This window comes from Rattus norvegicus, chromosome 9, assembly GCF_036323735.1.
Source record: "Rattus norvegicus strain BN/NHsdMcwi chromosome 9, GRCr8, whole genome shotgun sequence".
NCBI classification, from domain to species: domain Eukaryota; kingdom Metazoa; phylum Chordata; class Mammalia; order Rodentia; family Muridae; genus Rattus; species Rattus norvegicus.
The window spans coordinates 98,885,540-98,896,962 of NC_086027.1; the positions used below are offsets into that span (position 1 = coordinate 98,885,540).

General features: G+C 49.2%; 1 protein-coding gene across 3 annotated transcripts in view; it reads right to left on the reverse strand.

Moving 5' to 3' along the window:
- Col6a3 (collagen type VI alpha 3 chain) overlaps positions 1 to 1,521 on the reverse strand; it is a 77,890-nt gene extending 76,369 nt beyond the window's left edge. The window contains exon 1 of one of the 3 annotated variants that reach the window (NM_001427497.1): positions 1,234 to 1,419. The gene's annotated coding sequence lies outside the window, so the exon portion shown is untranslated. Of the gene's footprint in view, positions 1 to 1,233 lie in introns of all 3 variants that reach the window. The other 2 variants (XM_063267519.1, XM_063267520.1) reach the window with 2 other exon arrangements.
- Between the last annotated feature and the right edge of the window lie 9,902 nt (positions 1,522 to 11,423).

The following is an 11,423-nucleotide window of genomic DNA, read 5'->3' on the forward strand; positions in this document are numbered from 1 at the left end:
AAAGTCCCAGTAGGGGCAGCTACGGCAACCAGCTGGTCCCATATTGATTTGTTAAGAGCAACATGGTTTTGTTTTAAAGGCTTTTCCCTAGTTTCAGTTTCTTGTGTTCCTTCTGGGGAGTTGGGAACTATGCTCGGGTCCTATGAGTGCCCTTGAAGCTCTGAGACTCTGGGGCTTTCATCTGGAGGCAGCTCTGGTAGGGAGAGAAATGGCCTCTGGGGTGTAATGTGCCCACTTGTGCTCATAACAGCTTGTTCTTGAAGTCCACACCAGTCCCTAAGTTTGCCTGGGTTTGTGTGAAATTCATTTTTCCTTCAGCCTCTCTCCAGTCCTGCGATGAACCCTTCCCGTTGACCCCACCCTTGCATTCATCCCATAGTAGCTTGAAATAGGTCCCCAAGTGGGCTGGCAACTATCCGTGAACTCCCTCCCATCCTCAGTGAGAGAGGGCCTGAACCCCACCCAGCATCCTCATGGCCAGGGAATAGCCCTTGGGCCTCCCAACTTGGCACAGGCCTCCCATCTGGACAACCCAGGGCAGCCCAGTCCTGAGCCTTGCCTTCTCCAGTGGGAAAGTTGCCCTAGTATTGCATTCTGCACGCTTGAGGCCTGAAGTTCCCTTAAGCGTTCCCAAAAGACAGATCTTGCAAGGGTGACTTCAGATTCCTGAAAAGATTAAGCAGCCCTGATGGCCGCAGCTGAGTATCTCCAGCCCAGCCCAGAGACGAGCACCAGGATCTCTCCAAACTCAGAAGATGGCAGTTTGCCTGACCAGCCTCTCCACACTGATGAGTATACCCCTACCTTACCCATGACCCTTGGAGAACCCAAAGAGATGAGATCTCTCTGGAATCCACTCTGCAGGTTGCCCTATGTTCCCATCCTGATGCCTCTGCAAACAAGGCAACCAGTCTGGGGAAAGAGAGACGACTTTCAACCAACCAGCAGGCAGAGAGCGCCACAGTCAGAAGTGCACACGACACAGGCAGGGACACACAGGACACTCCCAGCAGCAGCAAACCTAAACACAACTGAGCAGTCCATGACCTTCAGCAGGTTAAAGAAACCCAGGTCCCACAAAGGAAAGAAAGAGCAGCCGACTCTTCCAGAAACCGAAAATATGTACAGAATACTGACTGACAGGGTGATGGCAAGAGACCCTAGCTCACCTCTGCTTGAAGTATGATTCCTTCGTGCCACAAAGGAAACAAACAAGCAAAACCTCACACTTACCCTGAGCAAACCTGAAGACGTGTGTCCCTGGGCTTCTAAGCTCAATCACAATTCACCAGGATGCATATTTCTCTCTCACGCTCGCTTTCTTCCTACAACCCTCCTCCACCAAAGAGAGGAAGATCCCGGATCGGAGAGCACAGCCTCCTGTTGCAATCCTTGCTGGAAGCTGGAGCCCGGGGAACTGAGCAGCTTTTGGTGAAAAGCTGGACTCCAAACTGGACAGGGTCCAGGGGTACAGTCAGGGCTTCCTCCTGCTCCTCCTCTCGCTCCCGCCTCTCTCTCCCTCCTCCCCTGCCTTCTTCTCCTCCTCCTCTTTCTCCTTCCTTCCTCCAGACCCCTCTTCTCCCCTCCCTGCCGTAGGACGGACCCAAACTGTAAATGAAAACCAGACCTGGGGCTCTGTTGCTTCTGGCCTGCTCTGCAAGCTGATGTCACCTATGAAGGCCGTCTTTTCCCTACAAGCATTTAGTTGGACTCCTGCAAACTCCAACCCTAAGAAAGGGAAGGGGGAAAAAAAGGAAATCAACCATGAGCCAGAAGGAATTATAATTTTCAATCAGAGGTTACTGAGGCAAAACTAAAGTGTGGTAAAGATGAGAACCTCAAGAGCTAGGAAAACAGCTTTAGCCCCGTGGCTCTCAACCTTCCTAATCTGCGACTCTTTAATACATGCTGTGGTGAGCCCAACTGTAAAATCATTCCATCGCCATTTCATACCTGTAATTTTGCTACTGTCATGAATTGTAATGTAAATATCTGATATGTGACGCCTCCCCCCCCCATCGGGGTCACAACCCACAGGTTGAGAACCACTGAAGCCCATAAAATGTTTAATGCCTGAGCGAGAGGACCTGAAGTCTGTCCCCAAAATACATTTTTAAAAAAGCCAGTGTAGAGTCATCTCATCATGGAAAAGGAAGGAAAAAGCAGATCCCTGGGTCTCACTGGTCAGTAAATTTAGTCAAATCAGCGAGTTCCAAAGAAAGGCAGAGAGAAACTATCTCAACAAAGAGGAAGGAAGGAAGGAAGGAAGGAAGGAAGGAAGGAAGGAAGGAAGGAAGGAAGGAAGGGCGGGTGCTGGTAGCTCTTGCAGAGGACCCAGGTTCAGTTCCCAGTGCCCACATGGGAGCTCACAACCACCTAGGTCCAGGGGATCTGACACCCTCATCAGACCTCCAAGACCAGGCATATATGGTACACAGACATAAATGTAGGCAAAACACTCATACACATAAAGTAACGAAATTAAATTTAAATTTAAACTCATTTCCATAGCTATAAAAAGAAATAGTGAATTGACCACTTCTACCCATCACCTTTATGGGCAGGGCCTCTAGCAGGAAAAAGAATGAGTTTTGGAATTTCTCCGTGGGTATCCATGGTTTTCCACCACCATCAGAAAGAAAAACAGGAAATGCAATCTCCCCCCTCCACCCTCACCACACCCTCCCATTTCTTCTTGAAGTTTCTGAACCGAGACCTCGCTTAATAATCTCTCTTTTCAAATATCAAACCCAGCAATTAGCGTCGTCTCCTTGGCTTGCCGCTAACCAGAGCTCTGTTTGCCAGCGCAAAAGGCAAGAGGGCGAGAGTTCTATATAATGACCCTGATTGTGAGAGGCGGCCTCCTTCTGGGACGCACACTGGGATGGGGGCGGTTTTCTGGCTCGGACTCCTATGGAAACTCTCCAGTGGGAACATGGGTTTCTACAGAGCTTTGTACCTTTCAAAGCACTTTACAGTATATCTCTCGAAAATCTAAAGGGCTTCCCCGACCTGAAGCCCTTTCAAATATACATGCTGGGAAGAGGGGTGCCCATGCATGCACTTGAGGACCAGAGAAGAACACCGGTTCCTGCTGTGCCCCTCTCCAGAGGTCTCTCACTGGACCTAGAGTTCAGCTGTCAGCAGCCAAGCTTCAGCAATCCAATCCTGTCTCTATACGTCCCCACCCCCTACCTCCACCCCACCTACACACCTACACACACACACACACACACACACACACACACACACACACACAGAGCTGAGGCTGCAGGTGCACACTTGCCCACACCTAGTTTCTTAAGTAGGGACTGGGTATTCAAACCAAATTCAGGTCCTCATCCTTACATAGCGAGTGCTGTCCGCCATTCCACCATCTCTCCAGACCCTCCATGAGAATTTAGGTAATGTGAAATTATTCAATTATGCTCCTGATTCATAAGTGAGCAAAACTATATCCCAATGTCCTAAGGTGACACGGTTATGCCCCCCCTGACTGAGATAGTAGCAGAGCTTGGGTCAGAGCCCCAACTTTGGATACCCCTACGCTTCTCACCACTCAGCCATCTGGTGGCCCGTGTGAAAAGTTAGATGTCACAAAACATCAGGAGATATCTGTTTTCTACTAGGAGATCCCGTCGAAGCCATGTGCAAAAAAATGAAATCATTGACTTCTTCCGTGTGTTACCTCCCTCCAGTAGAAGGGAGAAGGGAAGGCAGCACCCCAGAAAGAATCTCAACCCTGCATCTCCATGGCTTTCTGATACTCTGCTACTAGGAACATACTTGCTGGGTGTGAGGTGGGCAGTGGGCATGCAGACCCGGACTGGGGGCGTTCCTTACCCACAGCCTTTAAGTAGAAACTGGAGCAGAGGCTCTAGCCATTGAACCACACTCCCCACGTGACATGAGGGCACAGCATTCCCTGCTCCCACCCCATTCCTCTCTGCACCGTGTAGGCATGGATCCTGGCCTCATACAACACCAAGGTGCTTGCTGCCTCTCTCCTGGGTGGAGTTCAAGATTCACACTGGGGAGAGCCATCTGCCCCACAGCTCCTCTCTGCTGCTAAAAGATGGTGTTTAATCACAGCTGAATGCCTCGAGCAGCTACCCCACTGGGGTTAACTGAACCAGCACTTTGCACGGGATCCCACGTGTGGCTCTTCTCTCTGTCCGGTCCAAATGCAGCTGTGCGTTTTCAAAATAGCTACGTGCTCGCTTGTTGTGAGAAGGGTGCTAAGCCAGCGATAGTGAGGGATAAAGGAGTTAGGTGCCTCTGCTGGGCAAAGACTTAAACTCTCTATTGTGTAGTGGTTGCCATGATCTAGACCCTCTCCCACCTCACATGTGACTGCACAGCCTTCTGGAACCTGGTGGCACCTCATGACAACTCTCCCAGCCCTATGTCTTTCTTACCCAACCACCCATATTTGGGATTCCACTCTTCCACTTATTCCAGGTGGGAGGCCCCTGTGGCCTTCCCTGACAAAGAAAGAGTTAGCAGATCCATCTCCAAGGCTCCCTTGTGCTCAGGGGCTGCATGGTGCTTAGGTGCACCTCAGACACACTGAGGTGCACGAAAGGTAAGCCCAAGACACTGGTGACTACTCTGGTTGGCCTTGTTTCCACAGGCCAGCGTCATTGAGAAGATGCTCTGGGTACCCCTCCCAGTGTCCTCCATAGTAAATGCCTACTGGTTTACATCCACACTCTTTCTGGGACATGCACATTCTAGAGATACCATGGGTGAGGTAGTCACAGTGCTAGAAAGGCCTCCTGAGAAGGGAGACCCTGTCTAACCTCTCTGCCTGAGTGCAGACGGAGCCTGAAGCTTGATCAGCATCACTTGCACATGACGAGGGCTGTGGGTCCCTCACAGAAGTCACTGTATAAAGTGGTGGTGGAAGGACAGTCATTCCAGTCATCTCTTGCCATTTCAGAGGGCTCGGTCTCTCCTTGGCGTCTCTGGTCTGATTGTCTGTTTGTCCTTTCAAAATTCACATGGCGGACTCCCGACTCCCTGGGCACGTCCCATGAGTGTATCAAGTCAGTTTTAAAACAGTACCAACAGCAGGATTCCGCCTGAGAGACTGAGAACATGGTCGTTACTCTGCGCTCGAGGCTGGGTTCCTGAGCAGTCAGAGCAGACTGCTCCACAATGCCTGCTTCACGGCAGTTACCTGACAATTAGTTGTTACAAATTGTCCGTGAAGCTGGGTCCCTCCGCCGTCCCAGTCTGGTGTCGGAAGTCAGCAAGGTTCCCAGAGAGCCACTAGTCGCTAGCTCACAAGGGAACTGGTTCTGCTATTAGCAAAGGACTCAGTGGAAGCAACAACAGGGAAAGTCAACTCTGCAGCTGAATGGAAGTGAAGAAGGCACAGGAGAAATGGTGTCCTGTCTACCATCCCCGTTGATCTGGACTGACAGCAGAAGGTACCCCTGACAATCAGGATGGGCCTTCCCACATCAATAATAAAACCTAGACACTTCTTCATGTGAGGCTCCCTATTCACGTGGCTGTAGTTTGTGCAAGTTGACATTAAAACTGACCACGACAAGGCCTTTGGGAGGTTTAGACCATGAGATGGGGCCCTCATTTAAAACTCTTTCTGTGGGCTGGGATGCAGACCTAAGCAAACGGTAAGGCTGTTAGCGCTTTGCTCTTGGGCTTCTGTCTCCCAAAACTGTGGAAGTAGAAACTTTTGTCTCTGTAAGCTGTGAATTCATGGTGTCTTACCCAGCTCTCCAGTGGACTACAACTTAACAAAGTCAGCTGCTGTCTCATGAGAGCGTCATGCAGCAAACAAACTTAGGAGTCTCTAGGAGGTGCCCACAACCCCACACCAACAGTTGTCAAGGGAGCAGGATATAAATCCTACAGCCACAACAGATTCCCGAAACCTACCACAGGAGCCATGGAAAGACCCTGGGCTCAGAAAGACATGAACCTTGGACAGCATCTAAATGCCAACCCAAGTAGGGGACCCAGCCAAGCCACACCCAAACTCCAGACCAGGATATCAAAACATATACTGTGTGACAACTTGTTACACAGCACAGCCATAGATGACTAATACAGGGCTGAACGTTGGGGTGGCCCACATCCAGGACCAGCTTATGTGGGCACAACACTCCAGGCCATTGCCTCTGGCCGGAAAACCTCCAATCATAACTCACACTCCAAACCCCCATTGGATCCCACACCCCACACCCATAGCCTGGACCCTCATGGGAGCCACACAGCCCATATACGAGACTCCCATGGGTTACCCTCAAGAAAAACCTGACTCCCTAGGATCCCCCAGTCCACACTCTGAACTTCCATGAATCTCCTCAGCCATGTTATGATCCCTCCCTAACCCACATGCTGGCCACCCTGATGCCCTGGCCCATAATAAGATCCTGGCATCTCCTCAGCCACACCCTGGCTTCTTACCCTGCCCTTCACCTCCTTTGCCCACCCTCACGAGGTGGACACTCTTCCTCGGCAAGCACTTGCACAGGGCATCCTGCTTCAAGGCACTTAAACATAGATACACCATCTTAGAGAAGCAAAAAACGTCATCCTCTGGGTGTTAAGAGACAGTCACAGGCCATGGGAGCTGAGCTCAGCATCCCAGTTCCCAGAAGCTATGATAACTCAGGAGACATCCACAGTCCACATTTCAGCACCCAGCAGCCACTGAGGGGTACTGTTCTGCAGTCCCTCAGCCCTGGTTCACAACTGGGTGATACATTCCTAATTGCAGTCATGGAGCAACCTGGCTTCCAACTTTCTGAAATGGAGCAGAGGCTACTGCTGGGGTTCCTAGGAAGTACAGGTGGGGGACTGGCTCAACTGAGACTCCCTAACAACTCCAAGCACCAACCAAGTGATGTTCAGTATCTAGATCAGGTGGGTGAGCAACATCTATTCCTAAGCTCTTCTGGCCCCTCTGCTGTCCCTCCATGAATCCCCAAGCATGCTGGACACTTCTGCTTGTGCAGATTGTTCAGGGCTCTGTTGCACTGCGCAAGCAATGTCGAGTAGAGCAATCAGATGACCCTTCCCTTTAACCCCTAGGTGTGAAGGAAGCCATACTGACAGTAGTCAACAGCCTCTGCTGGGTCTGGGCCCCTGGCAGCTCTCCCCTCTAGCTCCTTTAATCAGTTCAGAACAACACTGAACTCTTCCTGCAGATCCTCCCAGTGCTTCCTCCGCTGGGAGATACAGGATGGATACATCCAATCCGGACCCTCCTTTGGGTTTCCACCTTGCACACAGCTATCTCTTGCTGATGTGGTTCATGGAGCTGTTTGTCTGCTGCCCTCTGGAGGAAGCCAAGCAGAGAGCAGAGAGGGGGAGGGAACAGAATGAACAGTCTCAGTTCTGATTTCCAGACATGAATGACAGGCTTGCCCCAGAGTTTGGTCTCACCTCTTCCATCTCAAGTCCATCTTTAGTTATAGTAGCAAATATATATATATATATATATATATATATATATGTATATATATATATATATTCATTTTCTGCAGCAATTCAAGTTAGTTCCTGACACAGCCAAATATGCCCTGCGTGATGCCTTCAAAGAAGACAAATTACAAAATGTGTCCTGGACCAGCAGGTCATGGAGGCCCTCACAATAATTCCCTCTATAACTCTGTAACCACCTTTACAAGTGTTCCTTGAAACAGTCTTCTGAGCACACTGGACAAAGGCGAAGCTTTTGTCACTCACACGGAAGTCCAAAAAGTAAACCAAATGCCAGCTGTCAGCTCACATTGTCAACCCAAGACAAGTCAGGACGTGGGACCTTTGTCAATGGGGCTTTTGTTTCTGTCACAAAATACCTAAGAAAGGCAGTTGCAAGAAGCAAAGTATTTGGAGATTGTTCCAGAAACGACAGTTCTTGACCTGCTGGCTGCACTGTTACTACACTAAGGAGGAAGGGTACTGTGGTGTGGAGCTGCTCACCTCGGTCACCTCATGATAGCAGAGTAAGAGTAAGCGAAGAACTGTGGAGGAGGGGGTGTCTCTGTGTGGCGTGCCCCGGTGCCGCCTGTGTCCTCGACTACTCCCTGCCCAACCCTACTTGCCCTTGGGGAAGGTGAAGTGGTACGGAGTCAACAACACAGACTCCAGGAGCAGGTGAGAAATGCTGCAGCAAGCGTCTCTGAACACGGCTACCAGCTCCTTGAATATCCTCCATCTGCACCCCATTGGTCCCAAGAAAGCATCGCTTCTAAACAGCAGTTCCTGATTGGCTGGTATTATCTGCATCCGCAATCCTTATGCTTTTGCGGCTGCGCAACCCCAACCTTTCCATAGAGGTGGCCTCAGCTGTTCCTCCCACACCCCTGTGACTCACTTCTTCCAACTGTGCTCCCACCTTCCAGAGTCCCGTCACCTCCCAATGGTCTAATGAATTATAAACCCTTCATTGGGTTAGTCCACAGACGAACCCTCATTGTCCCACTCACTTCCATATTTCCTTACTGATAACCTCCCTCACTGGGGAAAAAGTCTTCAATGCCGTTGGAAGGACATTGCGTATCCCTGTTGTAACATGGTGCTACAACCAATCATTGACCTAAAGACTTGGAAACCCTTTCTGACAGAGCACTTTTTTTTTTTTCAGAGAAAAAAATTACTGAGGGCGTCAACATTTATCTCGAATCAGTAACTTTGTGGGGTACTTAGCTCTTCCTTTAGAGAGATGAGAAGATGGTGGAACCCAGAAGTAGCGAGTCAACATTGAACTGGCTCTAGGAAAATCTTGCAAGATCGCCCAGTTAAAAATATAGCAGTCTTCCTAGAAGTCTGTGAGCCGTAAACCAGGTTCGGCTGATTAATTTTAAGGATGTCACAAGCCTCAACACGAGAGGAGCCAAGAAACCTTCTGTAGTTGATTGGAATTCAAAGATTTTTTAGCAAAAAGATGTTTGGTTTTATAATTATAGGGTGAGACGAAAATTCCAATTTCGTTTTTTGCTTTTTTTCTCCCCTCAGTTTGAAATGTGAATTTCCATTTGTAAAAAGTAGGTGGACCCAGTCTCTCTTTAGTAATCTTGGATTGTGTTTTTTCTTCGTGCCCAGAGTCTCCTCCTTGATGTCATCTCAGCCCCTGCTTCTACTCAACAGAGGTGCCCTGAGAAGTTCTGTGTGGAGACCAAGGACTGGAAGGTGGTGCCTGAACAAATTTCCATGGGGACTTCCCTCCAGGACCTACCTTGACGTTACTTGAAGGGCACCCAGAAAGTCCTGCACCCCTGCTTGGAAATGACAAAAGTGAACATCCGCATTTTACCTCTTGGACAAATAATGGTTGTGGTAGCTGTGACCTTAGACTTGAAAACTAGAGATTGCATTTATGGACGATTAAGGGGCAGATTTCTCGGCGTCTTTGTCGGGGTTTGTATTGCTGCAATGAAACACCATGATCAAAGCAAGCTGGGGAGAAAGGGGTTTGTTCCACTTCAATTTATACAGCACTGTGTCACTGAAGGAAGTCAGGACAGGAACTCAAACAGGGCAGGAACATGGAGGCAGGAGCTGATGCAGAGGCTATGGAGGGGTGCTGCTTACTGACTTGCTCATCATGACTTGCTTTCTTATAGAACCCTGGACTGCCTGCCGAGGATGGATGGCATCACCCACAATAGGCTGGCCCCTCCCTCATCAGTCACTAACTGATAAAATGTCCTACAGGCTTGCCTACATAGAGGCATTTCTTAATTGTGGCTCTGCTTCCAAGCAAGGACAGGCACAGTGAGTATTGCAAGTTAGACCCCAGTACCTCCATTCAAAAGAACACAGTTCAATCTATAATGCCCTGGTGGCATAAACACAGGCTTCCCCTATAGAAGGCTGGACCTAAGCAAAGATATCTTGTACTGGTGTATGAGGTCATTGGAAAAATAAATAAGCCCTCACTCAACTGGAAACTTCATTGTTCAACAAATTATTCCATAAATGCAAAGATTCTAACTAGTTTTCCAGTGTCTCCTCCTGATATGAACAGCCAATCAGGTCCTCTAAGAAAAACCCCTGAGAGAGTAACAGAAATTTAAACCGCAGACATAAAGAAGAAAAAATAGAGAAGGAAAGGCAAGAATGAAAAAAAGAAGAGAGAATGTAAAAGGAGAGAGAAATTGGGAAAGAAAGAGAAAAAGAAAGCCTGAGTGTGGTGGTTTGAATGAAAATGGCTCCCATAGGCTCATAGGTAGTAACATGATTAGGAGGTGTGGCCCTGCTGGAGTGGGTGTGGCCTTTTTGGAGGAAGTATGTCATTGGGGGTGGACTTTGAGGTGCAAATGTTCAAGCCAGGCCCAGTGTCACTCTCTGTTCTTGCTGCTTGCTGATCTGGATGTAGAACGCTCAGCTCCTTCTCCAGCACCACATCTGCCTGCATGCCGCCATGCTTCCTGCCATGATGATAATGGACTAAACCTCTGAACTGTCAGCCAGCCCCAATGAAATGTTTTCTGTTATAAGAATTGCTGGAGCCACGGTGTCTCTTCACAACAATAAAACCCTACCTAAGATAAAGATAAAGAAGAAGAAGAAGAAGAAGAAGAAGAAGAAGAAGAAGAAGAAGAAGAAGAAGAAGAAGAAGAGGAGGAGGAGGAGGAGGAGGAGGAGGAGGAGGAGGAGGAGGAGGAGGAGGAGGGGGAGGAGGAGGAGGGGGAGGAGGAGGAGGAGGAGAGCAAGAAAGGGGAGGAAAGATAAGATATTAGGAGGGAACAGGAAAGAGGGAGGGGAAAGAGAAAAGAAAGAGGAGAGAAAGAGATTAAGGGAACCAGGTCTCATAGTGTCCATCTTAAAACCCAGCATTCTAGAAACAGGTGGGTTTCTGTGAGTTCAAGGCCAGCCTGGTCTGTATAATGAAGCCAGCCAGTGCTATATAGTGAGACCCTGCCTCAAACGTAAAAAGAGGACCATGGAAAGAAGTTGCTACAGAAATGAAGTTGCTCTTCTGCTGAGTAACAGTGAACACTCACAGGGATCAAAGAAAAGCTATCAGTCTGGAGAGACGGCTCAGCAATTACGAACATCTACTACTCTTTCAGAGGACCTGCAGTCAGTTCCTAGCCTCCATGACAGGCAGGCAGCTCACAACTGCCTGTAACAGCCTCCTGATGCTTCCAGCATCCAAGGGCACTTACATAAACCCATACACAGTCTCCCTCCCCAGTCCCCCACCCCCAGCTGATGCCACACAGTGAGATTTGCTCCATGCCACAGAGTTCTATGCACTACTGCCCCCAAAATAATGGAGCCACAAGACTGTGGCCTGAAACTTCTGGAAGCTTGAGCCAAAACAAACCTTTGCCCAATGTTAGGATCCAGACCAGACTTCTGTTGCCACCTAAGACCGGCAGCAGCCCCTGCCCTCCTACAGGTACTGGCCCGCACCCTATTGAGAGTGCTGTGCGTAC